This window comes from Mesoplodon densirostris, chromosome 5 (genome assembly GCF_025265405.1).
Source record: "Mesoplodon densirostris isolate mMesDen1 chromosome 5, mMesDen1 primary haplotype, whole genome shotgun sequence".
NCBI classification, from domain to species: Eukaryota; Metazoa; Chordata; class Mammalia; order Artiodactyla; family Ziphiidae; genus Mesoplodon; species Mesoplodon densirostris.
This window is the reverse complement of record NC_082665.1, coordinates 86,414,422-86,429,384: the sequence shown is the minus strand read 5'-3', so window position 1 is coordinate 86,429,384 and position 14,963 is coordinate 86,414,422.

Sequence of the window (14,963 nt, the reverse complement as noted above, 5' to 3'; positions counted from 1 at the left end):
CCCATCAAGAGATGAATGAATAAAGATCTGGTATATACATATATACACAATAGAATATTACCCAGCCATAAAAAAAGAATGAAATATTGTCATTTGCAGCAACATGGATGGACCTAGAGGGTATTATGCTAAGTGAGATAAATCAGACAGTGAAAGACAAATACTGTATAATTTCATTTATGCGCAGAATCTAAAAAACACAACAAATGAACAAACATAACAAAACAGAAACATTCTTATAGATAATGAGAACAAACATTTAGTTGCCAGAGGAGAGGAGGGTGGGAGCACGAGCAACATAAGTGAGGGGGATTAAGAGGCACAAATTTCCAGTTACAAAATAGGTGAGTCATGGGTATGAAATATACAGAGTGGGGGGCTTCCCTGGTGGCGCAGTGGTTGAGAGTCCGCCTGCCGATGCAGGGGACATGGGTTTGTGCCCCGGTCCGGGAAGATCCCACATGCCACAGAGCGGCTGGGCCCATGAGCCATGGCCGCTGAGCCTGTGCGTCCGGAGCCTGTGCTCCGCGATGGGAGAGGCCACAACAGTGAGAGGCCCGCGTACCGCAAGAAAAAAAAAAAAAGAAATATACAGAATGGGGAATATAGTCAGTAATTATGTAATACCTTTCTTTGTATGGTGACTGATGGTAACTAGACTTATCATGGTGATCATTTTGAAATGCATAGAAATATCTAATCACTGTGTTGTGCAACAGGAACTAACATATTATTGTTGGTCAATTATACTTCAAAAACAAACAAACCAACAAACTCATAGGAAAAAAAATCGGATTTGTTACAGAGACAGAGAGGGGGCTGGGAAGAAGGGAATTGGATGAAGGCAGTCAAAAAGTACAAACTTCCAGTTATAAGATAAATACGTATGAGGGACATAATGTACAACATGATGACTATAGCTAACACTGCTGTATGACATATAGGAAAGTTGCTGAGCATAAGGCCTGAGAGTTCTTGTCGTAGGAGAATTTTTTTTTCTTTTTTTTCTTTTCTTCTTTCTTTTCACTTTATGATATCATTACGAGAAGATGGATGTTATCTGAACCTACTGTGGTAATTATTTCACAATATCTATAAATCAAACATAATGCTGTATGCCTTAATCTTATACAGTCATGTATGTGAATTATTTCTCATTAAAACTGGGAATAAAGGGAAATATAGAAGCCCTGAGAATACTCAAAAGACAAGGTTAGGTCCCACTTTGGAGACAATCTAAAGGAAGACAGATGCAGAAACAAAGAGTCCAAATGTGATATTGTTACAACTGACTATTTTTTAGGTGGAACATGACTATGGAAGTGGCTAATTTGTTGTTTGGTATGATTCATTTTAATTTATAAGAGCCACCATTATGTCTGCTGGAGGCTCTTTGGACCATTTAATGCCCAGCAGCTGGGCAGTGGAAAAACCAAGACTACTAGCCTGGGCACAAGAAGACCTAAGCTCTGGGCCCACTGCCAACATTAATTAGCTGGGTGAGCCTTAAGTCACTATCTGCAAAATGGTTTGCTAAGATTCCCTCCCGCTTCCACAATTATGAAACATTTCTAATATTGTTTTTCTTGCTCTTCATCTTTTCTTCCATCTCCTCAGCTCTGTGTCTTTAAATCATTTAAAGAGAAATTTATTATTTATTTTCTTTTATCATGGAAAACCAACACAATTATTAGGTCATACGAGAGGTTCACAGACCACTGTCCAGAAAATGAGATTTCAAATTGACCCTCTGTAAACTCAGGAAAAACTGGCCCTCGCGTACACTTTTCTACTTTCTGGAAGATGCCTTGGCCCTGTCCAATGTTTTTATAAGGTCACAAAACAGATTAGAGTAAGTGGAATGACATCACCAGCACTATTACAGTATGTAAATGAAAGGCCATGACAAAGCTTCCTGAAGGGAAATGGATGAACAATTTGGCTAAGCCAGCTATGTATGCAAAATTGATCAACAAAGTACCAAATAATGAACAGCCGTAGGATATTTCCACTGCTTGAAAAAAGAAAACAGATTATTTTTCATTTCAAATTTTCTGTCATTAACACTGGAAATACCTAGGCCTCTATGATCCTGAAGAATTATCAAGTCAGGACCCACTCGCAGAACACAGCTCAGAATGAAATAGTTCAGGCTGCCAGAGAAGGGCTGGGGAACTGACAAGAAAGAAACTGCCTGCTGGGCTGAGAACTGTCAAAACTTCACACAAAAATGGGTATTTTAAACAAGCCATTATTTGAGGGTGGCAAGGGAAGGGGGGTATGCTTGGGTTTCTCCCCATCCTGAGCTTCAACTTTGGATTTTGAAGGAGTAAAGGCAGCTTTATTTAGAATAATGTTTTTTGTTTTTGTTTTTTGTTTTTTGTTTTTTTGTGGTACGCGGGCCTCTCACTGTTGTGGCCTCTCCCGTTGGCAGAGCACAGGCTCCGGACGCGCAGGCTCAGCAGCCATGGCTCACGGGCCCAGCCGCTCCATGGCATGTGGGACCTTCCCGGACCGGGGCATGAACCCGCGTCCCCTGCATCGGCAGGCGGACTCTCAACCACTGCGCCACCAGGGAAGCCCTAGAATAATGGTTTAATCAAAGCCCGCATTTCCGTGAGCTCATGTCACTTTTCCTTTGCAGCCAGCTTAGCTTCCTAGCATGCCAGGAACAAAAGCCTCTGCTGGCAGAAGAACAACCCTAACTCAGCCTCTCTGATGCTTTTCCAAGGCATGTGTAAAACCCACCTCCTGTGCTTGGGGATGCCAGGAACCGCAAACCCCACTTGCAAGCTCAGGTCATCAGATAAGGGCTCTCTACTCCCAGGGGATTCTTTCACTCTTACCATGTTATTGCTTCTGATTCTTCTTTCAAGTGTTTTTAATTGACATTTCAAGTAATGTCAAACTCAAACTCAGTTTGTCAGCATGGATATGCTTTGCTTCTCCTTTTAAGAGTAAAGCTTAAAGCTCAGTAATTAAAATGCAGATTAACTTTTAAATACTGAAGTGTTTTATTTTGCTTCTGAGAACCTCACGCTTCAAACTGTGATTCTTTACGTGGGGTCAGGGTGCTTCCTCTTATTATCAAATGTGGAGCATTAAGAAAAAGGGCAAGTGAAGCTCAAATGAATGCACCAGGGATGTTAGGAAACAAATGAATGAATCCCAATGAGAGTGTTAGTTCTGTGGAGCATAAAGCTTTGCAAATGCCAATGGCTGGGAGAGATTGGAGCCTTGACCTTCAGGTGTGGTGAGTGGGAAAATGATACAGAGATGAGACCAGAGAAGTAGGAAGGAGCCAGATCGCAGGAAGGAGTCTGACTTAATTCCAAGAGTAATAGGAAGGCAGTCGAGGTTTTTAAGTAGAGGTTTTAGATCAGATATGTTCTTAAAAGAATATGTTTTACAATTTTTAATTACCTATCAATGTGTACAGGTGCACACTGAATGCTTACTTATGTGCCAGTTAATATTCTAAGGGCTTTACATAGTATCTTACGAAATAGGTATTATTACTATCCCTCTTTACAGATCAGGAAGCTGATGCACAGCAAGTCAAGTCACTTGCCCAGGGTAACACACCTTGCAAGTGGCTGAGCTGTGATTTGAACCCAAGCAACATGACTAAAGCGTTGGTTTGTTTTAACCATCATGGAACACAGCATTAAATCAATGCCCAGTCAGTCTAAGGTTATCAATGTACACTTCACCTACAACACAAATTGTGTGTCAAATAATTCATATAAAAGTCACTCCACATTTTAGTCTTCTAAGTAGACCATATTACTAAGTATGATGAGTTGGGGACTTTCCACTATTTTCCATTTTCCCACCGAAGGAGGGCTTTCAGGGATTCTTGGTCAAGTGTCTAATGTTAGTTTTCCTTAGCAAGTAACTCAGAATGATGATGATGATGATGACACATAACATAATCCATAAGGCAAAAACCCTTAACCTTCAAATATCCCTTTTCACTTTTCTGCTTTAACTGACACACATATTCCCTGAGGATACTTCTTCCTCTTCAGCCATTGTAACTGTTACGTTCTCTCCCAGAGGTAGAAGAGGTGTGTCTACCTTGTTCCTCTAAGTCATTCTTAGACCAAATCTCTTCCCTTCTCCCTCAAATCCCACCTGCTACTCCTCCTTGTTCAGCACCTAGTGACCTTCCTGAGACCTCTTGCCCAGTGACTCTACCCCTTTCCTCTGGGCCAGAAGTTCCTTGTCTTCCCTCAGCCAATTTAGATTCCATGACTCATCATCACAATCATGCTCTTATAAATACCACATTTGCCCTTCTCTCTCCCATCACACTTGCCTGGCAACTCCCTAAATAAATGCAACTGTTTGCTTTTTCAGTTCCTGACACTTGAAACCAGAAAAGAGCTTCAGCACTATAAATGTGTGACTACCAACTTCAAATACACTTTAAACTCCACTTCTGCCCCAAGGGAGTGTCTGCCCTAGCCCCAGGCAAATCATTTGGGAAATTTTAAAGATGCCTGAGCATGATCCCATGCCAACTAAACCTATATCTAGGGGTTAGGCAAAATTTAGCATGCCTTTAAGCTGCTTGGATGATTCTAATATGCAGCCAAAGTTAAAAAACACTACCTTTACCACTTTTAGCTGCTGATCCCATTTCAAATTTCTGTGAGAAACAGAAGCCATTAGATGAGAATTCCCTTATCTTCCTACAGCAAATCCACAAAACCCCATCAATGCTACCTCCAGATTTTGTCACCAGTTCATCCACATCTCACCATCTCCACTGCCACAACCCTGGCCCAAGTCACCATCATCTCATGCCTGATCTCTGGAGATTCCATCAGCCTCTCTAATTCTATGTGCTTCATTCGCTACAAACCATTCACCATCCACCATTTAGACTGATTTTTAAAAACAGTCTATGACTTCTTATCTTTCCGAGAATACAATCCAAGCTCTTTGCCGAGGCCTTCAATATCTGTGTGCACTATCCCCTCTTTAACTACTAAAGACCATCCATTGTACACTCCACTTCTCCTCTCACAATGTAATTCAAACACTAGCCTCCATCATTCCACAGATCAGGAGCCTCCCATAGTTGCTGCTTCTGGCATGACCTCTGGCCTACCCTCATCCCCATTTCCACCTTTAACTTGGCTAACTCCTACTCATACACAGGCTTTCCATCTAAGTATCTCTTCCATAGAAAAAAGTTCTGTTTCCCAATAAAACTCTGTTCCTTCCTATTTTTCTTTCTTGTAACATCCTGAGTTTTCCTTCTTAATACTTCTCATTTTTTGTAATTATTATTTCAAGTTTGTGTTTAGACATTTAATAGAGATAAGCTCCATGAGGTCAGGAACCACGTTGAATTCTTCTCCACTACCTGCAAAGTCCCTAGTTTGGTTCCTGTCACATGGTAGGAAAGCAATATCTATCTCCTGATCATTTGCTATATTAAAAAAATTTTAGATCACCTTGAGCTTGTTTTCCAAGGAATCTTGGTGATTGGTTCTTAACAATTTTTTAAAATTAAGCCCAGACAATAACTTATTATGAGTATAATGCTCTCAAACTATATTAGAAGCATTTCAGATTTGATTATACCATCCATCTGGCCATGTGTAAAGCTTTCTTTCTCATAACAATTCATGAATAATTATGTTCCCTGATACCCAGATTATAGTCTATCCTGCAATTACAACACATCTAGAATTAACTGCACATCAGTATATGTCTCAATCTGATAAATGGATTATCTTTATCTGTCATTTCTTACTTTGTCACTTTGATCAAATTAAATAGTTATATACTAATTCAATTTTATTAGTCACTAAAAGCACCATCTTTTGGCTGTACCGATTTTTTTAATGAATGTATTTTCAATTTAATTTACTCCTATCTGTATACTTTTATTCTATCTTCTTTGATTTGTTCTTTCATTAATGTTTGATTTGGATACTAAGCTCATTAATTGCTAGTCATTCTCCCTTTCAACTATAAAAATGAAGGCCACATCTTCTTTATCCATTCATCCGATGATGGACACTTAGGTTGTCCATCATTGGATGAATGGATAAAGAAGATGTGGCACATATATACAATGGAATATTACTCAGCCATAAAAAGAAACGAAATTGAGCTATTTGTAATGAGGTGGATAGACCTAGAGTCTGTCATACAGAGTAAAGTAAGTCAGAAAGAGAAAGACAAATACCGTATGCTAACACATATATATGGAATTTAAGAAAAAAAATGTCATGAAGAACCTAGGAATGAAGACACAGACCTACTAGAAAATGGACTTGAGGATATGGGGAGTGGAAAGTCTAAGCTGTGACAAAGCGAGAGAGAGGCATGGACATATATACACTACCAAAAGTAAGGTAGATAGCTAGTGGGAAGCAGCCTCATAGCACAGGGAGATCAGCTCGGTGCTTTGTGACAGCCTGGAGGGGTGAGATATAGAGGGTGGGAGGGAGGGAGACGCAAGAGGGAAGAGATATGGGAACATATGCATATGTATAACTGATTCACTTTGTTATAAAGCAGAAAATAACACATCATTGTAAAGTCATTATACTCCAATAAAGATGTAAAAAAAAAAAAAAAAGAAATCCAATGTCAACAAAGGTGTTATCAAAAGTGAAAACCTGGAGGCTTCCAGAAAAAAAAAAGAAGGCCATATAAATAACCCTCTGTATCACAGATTGGCAAACTGCAGCCTGCAGGCCAAATCCAGTCACAGTCTATTACCCCAGGGCTAAGAGTGTTTTTTACATTTTTAAAGAGTTGTAAATACAAAATTAAAAAGTATGTAACAGAAACCATGTGTAGCTCATAGAGTCTAAAATATTTACTCACTGACTCTTTACAGAAAAAGTTCTCTAATCCTTGATGTAAATAATGCTTTAGCTGCATCCTATAATTTTGTTATATAGTATTTTAATTATCATTTAATTGTAAGTATTTCTATGTGTCATTATAATTTCATCTTTGGCCTACAAATTATTTAGAAGCATCCTCTTAATATCTAATAAGTGTCATTTTGTATTTTGTGTCATTGTTGATGCTAACTTAATTTCTTTTTGGCAAGATGACTTGCCATGTTTAAGAGAAAATATCTGATAGAAGTTCAGACTTGCTTTATGACTTACCACATGATTGATATTTTTGCATGATATATGTGTGCTTGAAAAGAATCTTTATCTTACAAATGTTGGTTTTATGATTTTATTCATATCCATTAGATCTAGTTATTTAAACAGTTTGCTCAAATCATCTATATCTTTATTGACATTTTGTTCATCAATCTATTAACTACTAGGAAAAACAGGCTAATCTCTCATAAAAGTGATAAATTTATCAATTTGTCCTGTATTTCCAATTATTATTGCTTTATGTATCTTGAAGCTATATTCATACCAGCTTAAAATGTCTATATCTCTTGGTGACTTGAATCTTTAATCTCTATATATAGTGGGCTTATCAACATTAGTAATGCTTTTTGCCTTGAAAATAATCTTATCTGACATTAATATACCTATAGCAATATCCATCCAATTAGTATGGTTCATCTTTTTACATCACTATAAATGGAAGTTAATTGGATTATTATACATATATGTAGATCTGACAGTCTTAACTGGAAAATGTACTTTATTTACATTTATTTTTCATTGCTGATATATTTAGATTCCTTTCTACCTTCTTATTTTGCACCTTATATTTTTCTACTATTTCTGTTTAAAATTTATTTTATTTCCAACTTAGTTTTAACTCTCATTCCACTTTTTCAAGCAGAAAGAAATGCACTCCAATTACTATAAAAATACTCAAATGCATGTTTAACTTGACAAAAATCTATGGTTAATCAACTTATTTATCATTCTTCTTAACAAGGACACCACAGTGCTTAAACTGTAATTATTCCCTTTATGTAAATACTACAAATTAATAATAATTTCATCTGTCTTGCTTATCTTATATTCCTTCAAATTAGACTACTAATGTCATACTTACTCACTTTTTGCTTAGCAGTTTATCTAAATGTTTGCCATGTCTTCCTGCTTCTTAAGTATTCTTTATACAGTCAATCCTCACCATTCATAGATTTTTGCATTTGTGAGATTTGCATACTTGCTAAAATTTATAACCCCAAAATCAATCATTGTGGCACTTTCTCAATCATTCACAGATATACACATGCTCAGAGTAACAAAAAATTTGAGTCACTCAATGCACTTGTTCTCAGATGAGATAAAACAAGGTGACACTCTGCTTTCTTTCAGCTCTCATCCTGTAAACAAGGTTCCTTTTCATGGTCTATTTAGTGCCATGTTTTTGCATTTTTATAGGTGATTTCACTGTTTAAATAGCCCCCAACCATAGTGCTGAGGTTCGGTCTAGTGATCTTAAGCACATGGAGGCTGTGATGTGCCTTTCAGAGAATATATGTGTTAGTTTGTTCAGACATGAGTTACAGTGCTGCTGGCCATGAGTTCAATGCTAATGTTTCAATAATATATATTAAATAATTCAACAATATATATTAGAGAGAAACATTCATAAAATAAGGTCATATATGGATTGGCTGGCAAAAATATTATGACCAAAGACTCACGGGAATCTAACTCTGTATTTCCCCTAGGAAAAACAGCTCAGTATTTTCCATTTCAGTGTTCATGGTGACTTCATAGAACATAACTGCAGTAAATAACACGAATCAACTATATTATGATTTTCCTTCCTCCTGGAATACCTTCTTTAGAAATACCTTAATGAGTAATTCATTGTAAAAACTCAGTTTTCATTTCTTTAAGTATAACTTCATCTTCATTCTTGAAAGACAGCTTCACTAAGTATTAAATATCAAATTGATAATTGCTTTTTTCTAAGCACACTGAAAATGTTTTTCCATTGTTTTCTGTTTTCCATTATTACTACTGAGAAATCAGCCAACAGGCTAATTGTGTTCCTTTTTAAGTAATTTCTCTTTTTTTTTCTGATCACTTTAAACTTTTTTTTTTTTTTTTTTTTTTTTTTTTTTTTTTTTTTTTTTTTTTTTGCTTTGCTGTTCTGAAACCTGTTAAAATTCTTTACTGGTGTTTTTCTTCGGTTCTGGAAAATGTACCCTTAATTGTTTTTCCCTTTGAATATTTTATCTCCTCCATTCTCCCTATCTGGAACTTTGAAGAGAGACATTTTAAGTCTTCTCAATCAATGTTCCATATCTCTAAAACTCCTTAACATTTAAAATTTCTCTGCTTGTGCTTACCTCTGAATATTTTCTTTAGATTAGTTTCAAACCACTATACGCTCTTCATTGTACTTTTCTGAATTTTTACAATCTATTGACTAAGTCTAATTATTAAGTATAATAGTTTCTAATATTGAAGTTTTATTTGATTCGTTTTCTTAAAACTTTGTCAATTTTTATATTCTCTTGTTCCTTCATTGTTTGTGATACCTTTTTTATCCTAAACATAACATACACATTTTATATTTTGTATCTGTTATTTCTGATATCTGCCATCCACACAATTCAAATTGTTCTGTTTGCTGTTCCAGCTTATGCTTTTACATGGTGAGTAAATTTCTTACCTTATGATTTTTTAATTGGTTTTCATAATCTTTGCACCTTTTTCTATGGTATATTTTTGAGGTCTGCAATCCTCTAGAGAGGATTTGCATTTGGTTCTTCCAGGCATCTGGGGGTACATCTGACCAGACACTGGTTGAAACTAAATTTCCCGCTAAATTCACAAGGTTTGAATCCTTGCCCTAGGCTAGAAGTGCTCTTGGATGACATTTCCTTTATCATTCTATCCAAGCCAAGAACGGTATAGGCACATTTCCCTCCATAATCCCTGAGAGGCACATATTTCTGTAGTTCACCACTTGGTTATTCACTCTCAGAGGATCCTGACTAATACAAGGTGAAAGGGTGTCACTAAGTCCATTAGAATCAGAAAAGGTCACCAGTGATCAACAAAGATCCTCAGGACAAAAACTGGATTCAGTATTTCAGTCCTTTCAGTAATTTTCTGAATTCAAGGTTTCATACTTTTATGCTCCCCCAAAATACATTTAAAACGTTTTTAAAATACTTCATTTTGTGTACCTCTTCTGCCATGCAGCTACAAAAAGGGAAATCTAAATCAATGTTTCTGTTTAACAGAATTTTTAAAATATTTTTATTATGATTATGTTAAAATGACCACATTTTATGATTACTTTAAATTCCCTTGAGTAATTCTTATGCTCTTATATTGAGACAGGCTGGGACCTGGGACCCTTGGCTACACTGCTTGCACCTGGACAAACATCTCCTTGAGCAACAAAACACAAAGAAACTTTAAGGGACTAAAAATAGCTGTGCATGTGCAGTTGGGGCAAATTCTGGACAGCAATATACAAAAAGACCCCAAAAGTCCAACTGTTACTTCTGAAGAGCCAGGAGCAAAAACAGGATGTCGGGAGCAAAAGCAGGGTACTGCACATGCCCCCTGCACTCAACACCACCAAGGCCACCTAAGCCACCCCTCTGGCCCAACCCCTGGACACACCCCTACCCTCACCCCATATAAGGAACCAGCTTGCCTCCACCTCGGGGTGGGGGAGTGAGCAAGGGAAACTGTTACTTGTTCTCACTCCCCCTTGCTGCAACAGGGGCCCCAATAAAGCCTTGCCTGAATTTCTTGTTTGGCCTCTAATCAATTTCAATTGATTAAGGAAGACCAAGAACACTGGTAAGTATCAATATTAGCCACATTCTCAAACTAATAAAATAAAAAATAAACAATAGGTAAATAGATAATATATGTCTTTCAACATAATTATTATAAATTACTATATATAGTCTATGTTACTACAGTAGGGTAAGAAAATATACTTTCATACTAGAAAATATAATGATACATGTTATGGACTAAACTGTGTCTCCTCAGAAATCATATGGCAAAGCCTAACCCCCAGTGTGACTGTTTTTGGAGATAGGACCTTTAAGAATGTAGTTAAGATTAAATGAGGTCATTAGGGTGGGGTCCTAATCAATGGGACTGATGTCCTTATAAGAAGAGAAAGAGACACCAGGAGTTTGCAAACACAGAAGAAAGCCCATGTTTAAGACACAGCAAGAAGGCACAGCCAGCTACAAGCCAGGAAGAGAAGCCTCAACAGAAACCACCCTGCTTGCACCTCGATCTTAGACTTCCAGCCTCCAGAACTGTGAGAAAATAAATTTATGTTGTTTAAGCCACCCAGTCTATGTTATATTGTGATGGCAGCCCTAGCAGACTTATACAAAAATATGGATACATTAAAATAACTTAAGTTTTAAAAAATGCACATTTGTAATAGATATATTTATATTAATATCATTACTGACATAACATTCAATGGAGTGTTTTCCCAAAACAATACAGAGCAGAACAAAACAAAACAAAACTACCCCATGTCAGTTAAACTTCACTGACAGGTTAAAAATATCAATAGTTCATACCATGTAATATACACAGCTGACATTTTTTGATACCTGCACCAATGAAATTTTTCATTGGCATCTCATCTAGAAAATTACAAAACTTTTGTAATAATAAACTAAATTTGTTCATATAAGAAAATATATCTTACAATTAGTACTTCCCTAACACTCTCTCAAATAGATGAGGAAAGAAAAATAGGACATAAAAATAAAGTAAGAGTATTTTCAGGTGGAAAATGAAAACACATTTTTAAATACTTTTAACTCAAAGGATAATAAATGTACGACATATTAAGAATTGTGCAATGCAGTAAAAGCAGTGTTGCAGAGAAAATTTATGGATTTAAGTGTACATATAAAAAAAGAGGAAAAGGCTGAAAATTCAAAGATCTGAGCTTCCAAAGACAGAAGCTAGAAAAACAGTAAATCAAAACTTTAAAAAATAGAAGAAACGGAATAACAAAGAGAAAAGTAGAGATCAGTGAAGTAGATAATAGATAATAAACATGAAATAAAAAATTTTAAAACCATAATTTGTTCTTTAAAAAGACTGGTAAACTTTATAAACCACTAGCAATATTGATCAAGAAAAACAGAATGAAAACACAAATTACCATATAAAGAAGATGAAGAGAACAATAGACATTAAAAGGAAAGTAAACAGATATTATGAATAATTTTACACCAATAAATTTGAAAATTTGGATGAAATAGACAAATCTCTTTAAAAAGACAACTTACTAAAACAGACCAATAAAATAGAAAATCAAAATATATGACAATCCAGTTGAATCCATTATTTAAAATCTTCCAAAAAATGTAACTCCAGGCTCCCATACCTTTATCCACAAATATTTCCTAGCCAATTCAACATAAACCCTTTTAGATAATAAAGAGGAAAAAAAAGAAAGAAAGAAAATGTCTCTCACATTTTGGAAGGACTAGCACAACCTTGATTCAAAAAGCCAGTGAGGACCAAAGAAACTATAACTACAAACTAGTCTCTCTCATAAACATATTTGCAAAAATCCTTAACAAGATATTAGTAAATATACTTCAGCAATACCTGAAAAGGATTATACAACATGACCAAGTGTAGTTTATTGTAAGAACACAAGGATGATAAATCAATTTAAAGAAAAAATAAATAATGAGGTATTATCGCACTGAGTTTTGAGATTGAGATGTTTGCAATGTAATTTTTCTAAAATCTTAAAAATCTCTCTTTCTGAATCAACTTAAAGTAAAGCATATTGATAAAAGCCAAACAAGTTAAAACACCAGGGCATAAAATCAATTCTGAAATACACTTTTTTTTTTTTTTTAAGATGTTGGGGGTAGGAGTTTATTAATTAATTTCTTTATTTTTGCTGTGTTGGGTCTTCGTTTCTGTGCGAGGGCTTTCTCTAGTTGTGGCAAGCGGGGGTCACTCTTCATCGTGGTGTGCGGGCCTCTCACTATCGCGGCCTCTCTTGTTGCAGAGCACAAGCTCCAGATGCGCAGGCTCAGTAGTTGTGGCTCACGGGCCTAGTTGCTCCGCGGCATGTGGGATACTCCCAGACCAGGGCTCGAACCCGTGTCCCCTACATTAGCAGGCAGATTCTCAACCACTGCACCACCAGGGAAGCCCCTGAAATACTCTTAAGGTAAACTTGTAATAAGGTCTTAAACCAAAACTTATTCTAACAAGTAATCTCAAATCCAGGTCTAACTTCAGTTTGTAGGTGTGTTTTAGCTCAAGAAGCTAAAGTAACTGACGTTCATCAAAAAATATCTACAAACAGTAAATGCTCGAGAGGGTGTGGAGAAAAGGGAACCCTCCTGCACTGTTGGTACAGCCAATATAGAGAGCAGTATGGAGGTTCCTTAAAAATAGAACTAAAAAATAGTTCTAAAAATAGAACTAAAAATAGTTCTAAAAATAGAACAACCATATGACGCAGCAATCCCACTCTTGGGCATATACCCAGAGAAAACCATAATTCCAAGATATACACACCCCAATGTTCACTGCAGCTCTATTAAAAATAACCAGGACATGGAAACAACCTAACTGTCCATCAACAGGGGAATGGATAAAAAAGATGTGGTACATATATACAATGCAATATTACTCAGCAATAAAAAAGAACAAAATAATGCCACTTGCAGCAACATGGATGGACCTAGAGATTGTCATACTGAGTGAAGTAAGTCAGACACAGAAAGACAACTATCATATGATATTGCTTATATGTGGAATCTATAAAAAGGGAGGGTACAAATGAACTTATTTACAAAACAGAAGTAGTGTCATGGATGCAGAAAACAAATGGTTACCAGGGGATAAGGGCAGGGGGAGGGATAAATTAGGAGACTGAGATTGATACATACACACTACTATATTTAAAATAGATAATTTATAAGAATCTGCTGGGCCTCCCTGGTGGCGCAAGTGGTTGAGAGTCCGCCTGCCGATGCAGGGGATACGGGTTCGTGCCCCGGTCTGGGAGGATCCCATATGCCGCGGAGCGGCTGGGCCCGTGAGCCATGGCCGCTGAGCCTGTGCGTCCGGAGCCTGCGCGTCCGGAGCCTGTGCTTCGCAACGGGGGAGGCCACAACAGTGAGAGGCCCGCATACCGCAAAAAAAAAAAAAAAAAAAAAAAGAATCTGCTGTATAGCACAGGGGACTCTCTTAATACTCTGTAATGGCCTACATGGGAAAAGAATTTTTAAAAAATAAATAAATAAAATAAAGTAACTGATGTTATTCCACAGAAGGAATATTCTATGATTTCTCTTCAATTCATCTTTTTTTAACAAATCCAATGATTTATAGAGCATCCGTATAAATAATATTTATAAGTTTATAAATTTCCAGTGAATTATAAAACTATTCTATGCTATGCACTTAGAAAGGACATTTGCACTTTCACATTACCTAACAGCAGTACATCTAATTTTTGTCCAGTATAAGTGAATGACCAAGATATCATCAACTTATTTTACAGATAGAATTTAGTATCTGCTAAAGTGATAACAATGCCACACTTAAATCAGTTAACATCAGTAACTTAAATATTTCTGTCACTAGAAATATGCTGAGTTTATATTTCAAGCAAATATGTTATGAAATTAATTAAGCTATAAGCTGAATTTAATTGCTTTCAAAAGGGACTACGTCTATAATAAAAAACTTAATCTCTCTCAAGTTAATTAACTGAATGAAATATCATGTAATCAGATTTTAACATAACAGCTAACATTTTCCAGTAGGTTATTTCAAATATGAGTCTTCAAAATCTTATTCAATGTAATAAATTATAGTGATCAATTTAATACTACATCCCATTAAGATTTTGAATGAACTGTTTTTTAAAATTTATTTTATTTTATTTATTTTTGGCTGTGTTGGGTCTTTGTTGCTGTGCACAGGTTTTCTCTAGTTGCAGTGAGCAGGGGCTACACTTTGTTGCAGTGCACAGGCTTCTCACTGCGGTGGCTTCTC